This window comes from Hypomesus transpacificus, chromosome 8, assembly GCF_021917145.1.
Source record: "Hypomesus transpacificus isolate Combined female chromosome 8, fHypTra1, whole genome shotgun sequence".
NCBI classification, from domain to species: Eukaryota; Metazoa; Chordata; class Actinopteri; order Osmeriformes; family Osmeridae; genus Hypomesus; species Hypomesus transpacificus.
In genome coordinates, this window is record NC_061067.1 from 11,075,063 (window position 1) to 11,088,597 (window position 13,535).

Here is a 13,535-nt window from a genome sequence, read left to right on the forward strand (position 1 = left end):
CTCTGTAGTATCAACATATTAATAAAGATTTGTTATTTAATCAAATTATTATTCAATTATGTATCATTAGTTATTCAATACAATTATTGTTGGTGTCTATTCTTGGGTCTGTCCGATGAAGGGTCTGTCCATTCGCTGGTACAGACTTTCTCTTCTAATCACAACCCGACCATACTTGCTCTCTTTTTCTCACTCACACACACACACACACACACACACACACACACACACACACACACACACACACACACACACACACACACACACACACACACACACACAGTCTGCTTTCTGTTGCTCTTGTTGAAGTGAGCATGTGCAGAGGTGAGAGTCTTGTTGCACTGGGATGCATGCGCCTCCTGATGGTCCTGGGTGACCTTGCCCAACTTGCCAGGGTTGCTGGGCTTCTACATCTGTAATGGTGGATGGGTAGAGGGTGTTTACTTTAGGTTACACCAACACAGTCTGTGGGGAAATAGGAACAACAGTATCATTTGTAAGTGTAGTTTGTGCATATAGTATTATTATGGTGAATTATTTAACATTGGTATCAATTAAAAACAAGACCATTATGTGAATGCAGTCCCAGCAAAGTGTTAGTGTCATTATATATTAACTGTAGTTATATATAGTTTATTAGTTTACCTCCTGGATTCTGGGAAGGAGTTAGTGGTAGGAGGCTGGGACCAGCGCTGGATGCAGAGCAGGAGGTTGGGCTCAGCGCTAGATGCAGAGCAGGGGTTAGTGGAAGGAGGCTGGGACCAGTGCTGGATGCAGAGCAGGGGTTAGTGGAAGGAGGCTGGGACCAGCGCTGGATGCAGAGCAGGAGGTAGGGCTAGGAGGCTGGGACCAGAGCTGGATGCAGAGCAGGAGGTAGGGCTAGGGTTGTGGGCCTGAAAGGCAGGTTGATAAATAGCTGTTTTGGTTTGAGATTTGAAGATGGTCTGTCTAGTCATAATAAACACTGATAAACATTGGATATGTTTAAGTATGTAATACAGATAGATGTTGCTACATGTAACTGAACCACCCCACTAACCCATTAACCAACAACGTTAGCCTCTAGCTAGCATCAAAGAAAACAGTATTAACCGCGATTTGCGCGGTTGTATATTTCTGAATGCCATGGAAACGCTCTTGACAATCGATTTAAAGAGCCGAAGTTACACGAAATCTCTTCATTTCGGGACGTCATTTCCTGATAAAGACACAAAGTTACACAAACTCTCTTAATTCGAGTACGTCATTTCCTGATTTTCTATCCGGTGGTGTCCCAAGCCAGCCCAACTTCTCCCCGCCCCCCAAAAAAATTGGTCGGGAAGTTGGGTCTGGAGAGTCTCACATTGGGGACCAACTACAGAAAACCAGAATCTGGGCGAACCAATGAAATTGCCAGGGCGGGCTTTATACGATGATGGACAGATGATCAACAGTAACGTAATCACCCACGACACAAAAGAGCGCTTAAGTTGAATTCGTTTTGAACAAACATGGCTACCGCTAGAGATCTGGGATGTTATGATTCTGCCATCGAGTCTGTTTTAGAAGACATCGACAGCGTATTAATTTTGAAAGAGGAACAGAGAGACGCAATCAAGGCATTTGTCGATGGAAAATATGTTTTTGCCGTCCTTCCTACAGGATTCGGTAAAAGTTTAATTTATCAGCTGGCCCCGATGGTCGCGAAGAAGATGGGACACAATGAAAACCCAGTGGCCATTGAAGTTTCTCCTTTTCTTTTGTGGAGTTGTAATCCTAAACGGAGAACTTGTTTGTATATGCATTGCCCTTTATTGTTTCGCTCTAAAAGGTTGACCGTGTGAACAAGTACTCCCCCTACCCTTAAATTAATTTTACAACACCGGCAAAAATCCTTTGTATTCATTGTTCAAGCATACTTCAAGTCTGCTTGCAGTTTAGTCAGTAAAGATTTAGCTGCCTTTCAGTTTAGTTCTGTTGACAACAACTATGCGTCGCTTAACACACGTCACATACTCTGTTGCTCTGATTGGTTGTAGATTTATCCAATTGAGCTAAGAGGCATTTGTTTTCCAGGCTCGTTTGAAACAGGCCCTGTAGTCAAAGCCCAACGGAGAGTTCTCAGACTCATATTCTGACTAGAATTATGAGTATGACAACGTCAGGCTAAGTAACTTCATCACAACGTAGACTGCACATGAAAAATCGAGCAGGTTGATTATGCTACTTACCAGGAAAGGGATGAAGTCACTGAAAGTTAAAATAGCGTGGTAGATAGTAGCCAGGGCAACCAGCCAGTTCGCGTGCTCTCGTTGTCCAGGTCTCGTTCCATTATGAATGACATTGACAGCTTCTATATTTCCTCGGTTATTGCTGAAGTCCTTTCTTGGTTATAAATAGGAAGATCGGTTGAATACGGGTGGTAAAGGATACGTAAAAGCACGGATCAGTGGTAAAGTAGTAGGCTTTGGGTATTATTCGAATAAATATTCTATAGCCTATTTCTTAAAAAACAACACGGCAAGTTATATTATGAACTCGTTTTTTATCGCTTAAAAATGGCAACAAAACCTTAAATGAACACGAAAACATTTCACCATTGTTGCTCCATTGAAATGAATAGGGTAGCTTAATTAAAACGTGCCGAGGTCACGAAATATTCTCTCCATTGAAATGCACTGGTTGAAAAAACGTGGCAATCACGAAAAAAGTGCTAATTTCGTGAACGTTTTACGAAATATTAGATTATTTTTCGTGACTATATGAAACGGGCGATTGTAATCTACTGCCCTTCTGCTTGTTTAAGGTCCAGGGTGGCTCATTAATAACACACACGGCTTAGCATATCATTAGACAAATCGAGTAATTCCAACCTTCTAAACTACTGGTAGGACAGGAGGTGCCCTACTAATTGATTCAAATGGGTGATTTTTTTGTGATTTGGTTCGATTAAATCTACTGATTCATTCTGTATCGGGTGCAAAATCTCAACTCTGTCGCGTCGCTACCCACAATGCACCACGCAAGCGATTCGCCTGACTCCATAGAAAATGAATGGAACACATGTCGCGTCGCTGCAGTGTGAACGCACTGTAACAGTATATGACAATTTTAACAAAGCACTTTTATAAATACTGTGATCGGGTTTATTCTGGGCAGTGTACGTGAATAAGGGGTTCAATAAAGGAACAGATTATATTGAATATGTAAAAGATATTTCTCAAAGAAACCTGGAGGAATGTTATTTTGTACTCAATGTAATAACTGAAGTTTGACACTGAGACACAACTGTATGCTATGTTGCTTCCAATTGTTTATAACAGCGAGCCACTTTTATTACAATCTGTTTTGTAAAAATTAAATACACTAATGAAGATATTTTCCACCAATCCACAACCAGTTAACTAATATCAGCAGTGATTTGATCCTCCACTGTTTGCACTTACCAGCAGAGAGTAACTTATAATACTAGTGTTTTATATTCTAAATCAGGAAGAGTTGTCGTGGCAAAGTGATGATGGATGAAAGCTTCTGAAGAACGCCGGGTCTGCAGACAGAAGGCAGCAACTCCCAATGAATCCACTTCCTCCTTATAGATGGCTTTGTTTTATTTCAGTATGAACAAAGTAAATCAACTAAACACACATACACAGTGAATGATTGAAATAATGTACGTTACGTTCTAGAGTGAAGATATCTGCTACCAAAACAAAGCTTTAGGTACAAACAGCAGAGCTCCAAAGCAACAACGATCAGGAAATTAACTTATTTCATAATATAGACTTTTACTACAATAGCTTTTTATGTTAAGTAACAAGAGAGCTTGAATTATGTTAATTTAATGATGAACTTTCATAACAAATTATATATTTGGAAATGTAGCTTGTCAATTATCAATTACAAAAAAAGTGTATGTTATGTGTTGTCTTTTATAGTTTCTGAATTCACTTTTCAGTTTTGTTCAAACCAATTGTGTTGGAAAAAGTCTCAGAAATAGCATTAATGCTTAGTCTAAGTTGTAAAAACAGCAAGTGTTTTATATAGATAAGTGTATGTAGACAGGAGAGGTAAGAGCTGAGGGTGAGAGAAGAGAGCCTCTCAGATTATTCAAATCAGATAAAGCGGGTACCGGTAGCCCAAGTCGAGCCAACAGACAAGTCCTTGTGACCGAGGTTTAGTCCAAAATTCAGTTCAGAAAAAGGGCTCCAGAGTTTGTTCCATTCCTTTGCCAAAGATAACCAACATCAGAGTGGGATAGAGGGGGATACAAAGTGTGAGTTGCCAAATGCAAAAGACAGAGTGGTAGATGTGACAGGAGAGACAGAGAGCCAACGTGTAGACAGAGTGGATACAAGGTACAGGAGAGATAGAGAGCCAATGTGATAGAGGAGAAATGCTGGTCAGCAGGACATCTGGAAGACACAATACAAAACACACTTTAGACAGCAGTTTGAAGATCAATTTAAAGAACGTTTAAAGCTAAAATGCAGAATTTGCTCAAATAACTAGGATATTAAACAGTCTACCACAAGTAATACTTCACTTATTTATATTTAAAACGATGCTGGTCCTAAATGTATCATTAAGTAGACTGGTTCAGAAGTCTCACAGAGTTGCTGCTGCCAGCTCTCATTTTATGATTACCACACTTAATTTATTATGAACCAACTATATAATACTTACATGTATTTTAAATAGATTAAAAGTTTAGGACTTGTGTGTTTATTCATAAGATGTTAACAATCCACAATTAAAAGCTGATTCTCTGAATTCACAAAGCCGTGAAAGTCATAGCATTTTCCTTCACGTTCTGCAAATATTTCAGAATAGAAAGCGTTTAAGAAATAAGGGGATTCTTGGGCAGGAATCTCGAAAAGAGCCACAGACTCACACAGGCAGCGCAGCTGGGAGTTTTAACAAACTGCGTTCAGTTTTAACTCATGTGTGAACTTACTGTGAAGTCACCAAGGAGTCACAGTGATGGTCTGTAGTAAAAACAGAGGAAACAGGAAAAGTAAGGAGAGAAATACATTATATTTCCATTCTTCTCCAAAAGACAGCGTATCACATCCCATTTCACTCTAGAACTTAAGGTTGGGTGACTTGAATTTAAGGGACGTAATTTGTGTCAAGACGGATTATTAGGATGGGAAGACATTCTAAACTGTATACCAATGTAATATCAGTTTAATTATAGCATAAACCATAGCAATGTTTGTGAACTTACTCTTCAGAGTCAGCCTGCAGGACGAAGGAGGGTGAGGGATGGAGAGGGAGAAAGAGAGACATTTTTAGTTCACTTCAGAAAACCAACCTCAAAGCTTACTTTAAGTACTTTCAGGTTCTTTAAATATTATCAACATCACATGTAAAATGTATATTACAGTGTGACTTTGGTAATCCTGTGTTGTCAACAGCAGTCAATTGTGTACCTTCAATATGTGTTACTGCATGTCAAGGACTTAAACATAATGCAACTGTCTCAGAATGGGACACAACATTGAAGCTGCCACGATCAATTGTCAGTTACCTCCACCAACACTCTAAAATAAGTCATACGGCGTCATTATAAAATGTACCCAATTATGGTTCGTACACAGGTCTCAGAGGTCTATGTGAACACCGAAGCGATGAGCCTATAAAACGAGTCATGTTGTATGTTAAGTTTTCACAATAGCGCAACAAATTCGCGCCACGTTGGTTATGAACATGATAGCAAACGCTCAGCTAACACTAGCATAGCGGCTAGCACTTACTTTAGCCACCCTAACCGGTTAGCTAGCTACAGTAGCTGGCTAAAGTGACAATAGCTGCTATGCTAGTGTTAATCAAGCGTTAGCGTATGCAATACAGGGAAAATATTTCACTTCCATTCATGTATAAACTCTGTACGAGTTACAAACTAACTTCAACGCCTTTTTAAAACGTTATTTTGTATTTATATCATTTAAATCATCATCGGTTAACGGCTCACAGTTACTCACCAGAGAACACGTCAGGGGAGAGGACGGAATAGGACATTTCAGCCTGACGTCACAACAACAAATATCTTACTTCCGGGTGGATAACGTTGATCCTGGCGATAGTAAAGCCATTGAATTAAACAGGATTTTCCATGTTATTAACCAAAGTACGAACACGTTTTATGATTATTATGATTGTAACAGGTTTTATGATTATGATCATGTGAACTGAAAAACGAGACGTTCCCGATGTCGTAGCTGTGGATATTTGTTAGCGAATAACGGTTATATTGTATCAAACTCGTACTGTAGTGACTGATCTCGAGATCGCTAGCTACATTATCCAACTTAACGATAAACGATTTTCTGGACTACTTGTAGCTTTCTAGCTATCTGTCTGGACACGATTATTTCCCTTCGGTGGTTAATAAAGTACCTATCTATCTTATTGACTGTATTGAAAACGTTGTCATTGTATTGCAGATGAGTTTTGAGGATTTGTGGATGATGAGCAGAGTTGACTACTGTACAGTAGAAAGGTAAATGTTGGACAAAGCAAACATTAATATTTCTTACAAGTTAAATACAGATTGTTTCAAGTTATTCTGATAAATAAAAGATAAATAAACTGTTTTCGACAGTGAAAATGAGGGACCAGGCAGAGCAGAGTGAACAAGACACTGCAGACAAACCGTAGAGAAGTGATTTGAAAGAAGGAAAGAGAGCCCAAAGAGGAATAGACAGGCAGGAGTATCCTGATTCCAGACAGAGGTTCAAATACAGAGATAACAAAAGAAAGGACAGCAGCACAAAGGACAGCAGCCCATATCAAACCTGGGAGAGAGAGAGAGGGAGACAGAGAGAAACCAAAGCTTATACATTTAAATATGTCTAATCTTTCTACGTATGTGTAACGAGTGTCTAACTTTAACACCGCTACAGAGAATAATAATGATGATCAATGGGAGATGTATCAGAATATCTGGTTCTTCGGAAAGATGGTACTGTTTGCACTACAGAATGAAACACACAGAACACGTTGGCTATATTTCAGAGGTAATAGAATTGTTTTTGTTATTGTTTTTGATATTTTGTTTCTCTATTACCTCTGTTTTATTTTTTTCCCTTCTCATGAAAAAAAACACATTTACCAACCAAACAACAATTGCAATTGACTTAATGACAATAACACAAAAATAGTAATTCCCCAAATCAATATGAAAGTGTCAATAAATTGTTCTCCCTGATTCCCTTAAGTTTTATCTATTTATTCTTATTAGCTTGTGGCTTATTTTTGCTTTTAAAATATCTATGGGATTATCACTATATTATATTGATTTGGTTGTGGGACTCTTATTTTGGAAAACGGGCTTGACTTTTTTGGATATTATTTTACTCTAATTAAATGAGAGGATTGTTGATTTTGATTGAAAGTACAAGTATAAAAAACAACAAATATATGAATACACAAGTCAAGTAGTAGAACAACTAATTCTAAAAAATCCCTCACTCCAACCTCATCTCTAAATCACAGCATATACAAAACACAGTGCTGCGGCGTGAACTCACGCGCACTCACAAAGATTTTGTACAAGTCTTTCAAAACAACAAACAACACAAAAATGATCAGTCCGGGTCCAAGTGTCTGGCTCCAGGGTAGTCACAAAACAAATCAAATAGAATCAGGCTCTTGTCCTACCAGTCGTAGCAAGGCTCTTTCTGCTTGATCTCTCAGGCAGCCAGCAGATAGTTGGCCACAGTACTGTAGACTCACGGTGTTCCGTGCTCAACTTTTACTCACGGTGTTCCGTACACGTCACCTAAAACACCCCAGCCAATAAAAAATACTCCCTGGCATAATGTGTAATCGATACTGTTGCAAAGCTAATTTTCTCCCGCTCCCAGCAAAGTCAAATTGACATCAGTTGGACTTCTGCTGGCAACCAGAGCACAGTAAGTAGCGAAGCTCCCCCTACCGTTGAATAAAAATGGTGCCGGGAGAGGAATTTGCATAGCAATTAGCTAGGCGGAGCCATATCTCCGTAAGGGAAATTGCTCTCTAAGCCTTGTTTTATCAACTAACAAATGTTTAAATTAAACAAAAACATATTAAAGTATGTTTTGACGTATCATTTCATACAATTTGTTGTTTTAAAATGACTTGTTACAGTCGTATTTACGCTATGTTTTAATGCCAGAGTCACCGGAGGAAAATTGACTGTCATGACGCGTCTCTTTGAGTGAAACTAATATAAATGTCTTGTTATGTATTGAATTACGTCAAACTGATCGTATTTTATTTAACGCTAAAGTATTCCTTTACAATCATTATCGAAACTACCCATTTAGACAATTTATTTTTAAAAAATTACCTCAGGAAACCTTAACTGTCATGTTGTGTCTTATGCAGCCGCAACCTAAAATCATAGGACTGAACAATATTGTTTAGACGTGATATTTCTCTTACTTCAACTACAATTACTGAACAGTTATTACTGATGCTATAGTCAACATTATTTAATATATTATGAAATAGAAAACAGGTACAGTAGGGTCTACTACTGTGTGGCGCTCACTTTGACTCCAGTGGTGGCACTCCTGCTTTGTCAGGACGGGGTTCAAATCCCTGTGGTGTCTTTTGCCTTTATTAGTAGACTTAGCATGATCAATATATGATCATCAATATACTGTATTGTAGCCTAACCGTGGCACACCAGCCAAAACAATATCTAGAAGAACTCGAGCTTCATCTATTATGCCACAAATGATAACGCAAATTATCTGCCTGTTTCTACAGCCATGACATCAAAACAGGCAAAGAGGAGGAGAACCTACACCCACTACACTCAGGAGATGGAGGTAAGGGTGGCAGAGGTGAGTGGGGGGAGGAGTGTGAGGGAAGTGGCCAGGGAATGTGGCATGCCTGCCACAACCCTCCAGGATTGGGTGACTGGTAAGTACACCCATGGGCCCCACACCAACCTGGCCATCACTCCGGATGAGGAGGAGGAGCTCATCAGGTACTCCTTGTGGATGGCAGACCATGGGTGGCCATTGAGCCGGGCCACCATCAAGGTGTACGCGCTGGAGATGGTCAGAGCCTCAGGGAGGGCATCTCTGGTCAATCTGGAGCGGGGCCTGAGTGACAACTGGTGGTCACGGTTCCGGGCTCGCCATCCGGAGCTGTCTACCAGGATCCCCAGCCAAATAGACAGGGCCAGGGTGTTTGCGGCCACCGAGGAAGCCATCGATGGGTTTTTTGAGCTGTATGAGCCGATCTTCCACCAGCACGGCTTCCACACAACACCTCATCTGGTGTTTAATGCCGATGAGACGGGGTTTGGGGACAAACCGAAGTCCAGGGAGCGGGTGCTGGCGCCTAAGGGCAAGAAGCACGTGTACCGGCAGCAGGTGACCACCCAGGAGCACATCACCGTGCACTGCTGCATCAGTGCTGCAGTTGCAGACATCCCCTCATTTGTCATCTTCACTGGCTGCCTCCCGAGTGCTCCATATGCCCTGGAAGGTCCCCCTGGTGCCATCTATGGAAGGTCAGAGAAGGGGTACATGGACAGTGGCCTGTGGCTGAAGTGGCTAGGCCACTTCATCAAACATGCCCCGCCAGAGAGGCCTCTGCTCCTTGTGGTGGACCAGGCGGAGCCACATAAGAACAGGGAAGCCATCCGGTTCTGCAGAGAGAACATGGTGGTGGTTGTGTGCCTCCCTGCGCACACCACTCACATCATGCAGCCACTGGATGTGGGGGTGTTTGGTCCTCTCAAGAGGATCTTTGACAGGGATGCTGCCCGTCTTGGCCTGGTGAGGGGGGATGTTTTTTTGGGGAAAAAAACTTTTCCCCCCTCCTTAAGGAGGCTTGGCCTAAGGCTGCCAAGCCTGAAAACATCAGAGCAGCCTTCAGGAGGACAGGCCTCTTCCCCTGCAACAGGGGAGGCTACGACAAGACGCAGCTGACCAAAGTCAGACCTGCACCCACCACGGCGACCACCACCGGCCCAGCCCCCACCACCGGCCCAGCCCCCACCACGGCGACCACCACCGGCCCAGCCCCCACCACGGCGACCACCACCGGCCCAGCCCCCACCACCGGCCCAGCCCCCACCAACGGCCCAACCCCTGGCCCAGCCCCCACCACGGCGACCACCACCGGCCCAGCCCCCACCACCGGCCCAGCCCCCACCATGGCCCAACCCCTGGCCCAGCCCCCACCACGGCGACCACCACCGGCCCAGCCCCCACCACGGCGACCACCACCGGCCCAGCCCCCTCCACCGGCCCTGCCCCCCCTGCAGCAACCCCTTGCTGCCGAACCTGCACCTGCCATGGACCTGCTCCATCTAATCCTTTGGTGCGGGCAGGTCTGGTCTCAGCCAAGTGGGGAGACATTTTCATGCCCCCTGTGATGGCCAACCGTCAAGACCAGCGGCTACCAGTGGTGAGGAGGAGGCCACCACTTGGTGCTCGGGTCGTCACCAGTGACGAATATAACGAGCTGCTGGTCCGACAGGAGGAAGAGGAGAAGGAGAAGGAGGAAGCGCGGCTTTGGAGACAGGCAGAAGTGCTGAGGAAGAGGGAGATGGCGCAGAGGAAGAGGGAGGAGGCCCAGAGGAAGAGGGAGGAAAAGGAGAGGAAGAGGGCAGAGAAGGAGAAGCAGATGGCAGTAGTGGAGGAGCTTGGCGGACACTGCGCTGTCTGCCGTAGCCTATCCCCTCCCTCAGGTGAGGAGGCAGGTGTGGAGGATGCCATCTACGAGTGGGTACAGTGTGAACTTTGCGAGCTCTGGTTCCACCTCACCTGTTTGGGGATTGCAAGTGTGCCAGCAGGGGACTGGTACTGCCCCAAGTGCTATCTTAGTGAGATCTAGCACTTTGTATATATGTTTGCTATCTTTGTATATATGTTTGCTATCTTTGGCTATTTTAACCAGTTCTGTTTAATGTTTTTGTTGAATATGTTCTGCATTTCCTATCCTGTCCGGACAGAAGTGACAGAAGGAAAAAAGACACCTTTGGCGTCGCGCAATCGGTTTGTATCTTTGGCATTTCAACTGTTCAATCTTTAATCAGTTTAATCTTTTAAAATCAACTTTAATGTTAATAGTTTTTTTTGGGAGGCATATGGATCAGCGTTCTCGTCGCGCCTCCTGTCAGTACCTGTTCTTGCAGGGAAGCTAATGATCCTAATGTATTTCTAAACACAACATCTCACAGTTCTCTGTTGAAGGCAGGGCTCGGGGTTACAATTTTATATCTTTGTGTAGGATATGTAGTTATGCTAGTTTGAAACCACAATAGCTATGGAAATAAAGAGTGAATGCAATTATGAATTGAAGTTGGCTTTGTCCACATACAATTTGTCCATTTCACAACACCTTGTATTTCTAATGCTGAGAAGTAGTCTAGCCAAAGGAATAACTTGTCCCTGTGAGAACCCTGTGACGGATGCCAACTTTCCAACAGCTTTCATTTTGAGACGCATATTCAAGGTAAGGGGTAACCACTAGAATCACAGGAGCTTCCACTGTATTCCCACAAAGTATCCCTGAAAACCTGTGTGCTAGCGAATAACTGATACAACCACACAAATACAAGCTAGACAAGACTAATAATGTATATTAGGTTATTATACAGATTATTATTATCCATATAATAGTATCCATATTAAACTTATGCATATTATGTATATTATATTATGAGTATAAACACATATAAGGTTCTTATATGTGTCTCACAAGTGTCTTTAAATGTTTTATCGTTGTGGTTGTCAGTTAAACATTCCCATCTGTTGGACCCCTGGTGGAAAGGAGCAAACGTTACACCATGAGTTAAATAATAGAGTGCACGGAACACCGTGAGCTACTCATGGTGTGCCGAACAACGCTGGATGTCGCCGTTTTTTTATATTTTGACCTATATTATTGGTTCAACATCATGTCAATCATAGCTCAGAAAGTTGCCAAGCGTTTTACGGCAACAACGATGCTATCAGATTAGCTGTAGCCTTATTTTAGACCGTTGCAGCCTTATTTAAAGTCGCTCTACGTCCGAGTTTGCACGGAACACCGTGAGTCTACAGTAGCTAGCAACCCGTAGATGACTCGGTAAGGCTCTCCAGTTCACACCACTCCAACACTGGTACTCACAGAACCGATCGGGTGTAGCATGCGAAATCCAAGTCAGTTCGCTGGATTCTCCCCAAGGAATGTAGAAAAATGTAGAAGAAAAGAAAAAAAGAACACAGCTGAGGCAGCTAACAGTTCTCCAACCGTTCTGTAGCAGAGCTTCTTCGGCTAGCCCACCGTAAAAACAAACCACTTTAGGAAAACAAGAAAAATAATAAATATTCTCTCAATCGATACTCATTCACAAAACAATAACATATATTACTAGCTAACCAAATCAATATCTTCGTCTCTTTCTTTCTTCTCAGTAAAATGCTATTTGTTTTTCTTTCTTTCTGGTCCCTCGTCTCCCTCTAGTTCGGTTAGCCTTCCTTTCTCCGCGCGAGAGCGCGCAAGACCCCAAACTTTCCCGCCTGCACCCCGAAAGATGCACATTCACAGCAAGTTATCCCAACATAAAAACATGAAACAAATATGTACATGGATCCACAGCATCAACCTGGGACAAAACCACACCGGCATCACTTTTCTTAATCAACAAATAAATAATAGTTCTTGTATATTACTTTTGTGAATATAATAGTTATTTATTTGTAACTCTTTATAAATAATTTTATTTTACATTTAATTAATTTGTGCCCTGTAACCCTGGGTTACATATGCTCTTCAGTTGGAGAAATATGATTTAAATAGGCATATTAGGAAATTGAAGCTCTCTGTTGAAAATCAGATTCTATCATTGCCAGACCCATACAGTATAAATGATGGATGGTATGCTGCTGACCCTGACAAGCTCCCCCCTGTTCGGTATATTGACCTTTATAATTACCTGATTAACACTCCAGGACCCTGTACTGGTGAGGCTTTGCGAGCTTATAAGTCACTGGAGGCTTATAACTACTACGTGTGTGGACATCTCAAAAACATCAGACAGCATGATGTATCAGAGATGAGTCCTGTTGCATTTGTCGCTGCTACAGTGAATCCAGGACAGCGGATCAAAGACGCACCATACAAATCCTGGGTTTGTGTTTATAAAAACGGCTGTATTGTTGCAACACACTGCACCTGTGCAGCAGGTTTAGGGGAGGCCTGCAGTCACATTGCTGCTGTTCTGTTTGCCATTAAAAGCTGTACACGAGCCAGAGCCAGGACTGAAGTGTCATGTACTGATATAAAATGTCAGTGGAACAAATACGAGGCAAAACATAGCTAGCTGTTCAGCTGAAAATCTTGATTTGTCACACCCAAAACATGGGAAGGTATTGACCCACAGACAGAGAAAATCAAAACAAGCACCAGGGTTATCCATACCCCTTTTCCACCAACGCATTTTGGGAGCCGGTTCGGAGCCGGTGCCTAATCGCAAACCAGTTCTTCCTCTTTCGACAGACTGGGAACCGGAAAAGTGGTTCGTATGTGGTCCGCAACGAGCACCACTTCGGAGCTGGTCT

The 13,535-nt window shown here is 42.5% G+C and overlaps 2 long non-coding RNA genes across 2 annotated transcripts; both read right to left on the bottom strand.

Annotated features, from left to right (window-relative positions):
* Positions 1 to 230: 230 nt before the first annotated feature.
* Positions 231 to 709, bottom strand: LOC124470249. Its single transcript, XR_006956389.1, has 2 exons — positions 646 to 709; positions 231 to 413 (listed from the first exon to the last, which is right to left on the bottom strand). It is a non-coding gene; the product is annotated as an uncharacterized LOC124470249 (long non-coding RNA).
* A 2,867-nt stretch (positions 710 to 3,576) lies between these two features.
* LOC124470091 lies at positions 3,577 to 5,357 on the bottom strand. The gene is made up of 3 exons (XR_006956369.1): positions 5,207 to 5,357; positions 4,934 to 4,964; positions 3,577 to 4,391 (listed from the first exon to the last, which is right to left on the bottom strand). It is a non-coding gene; the product is annotated as an uncharacterized LOC124470091 (long non-coding RNA).
* Positions 5,358 to 13,535: the final 8,178 nt, after the last annotated feature.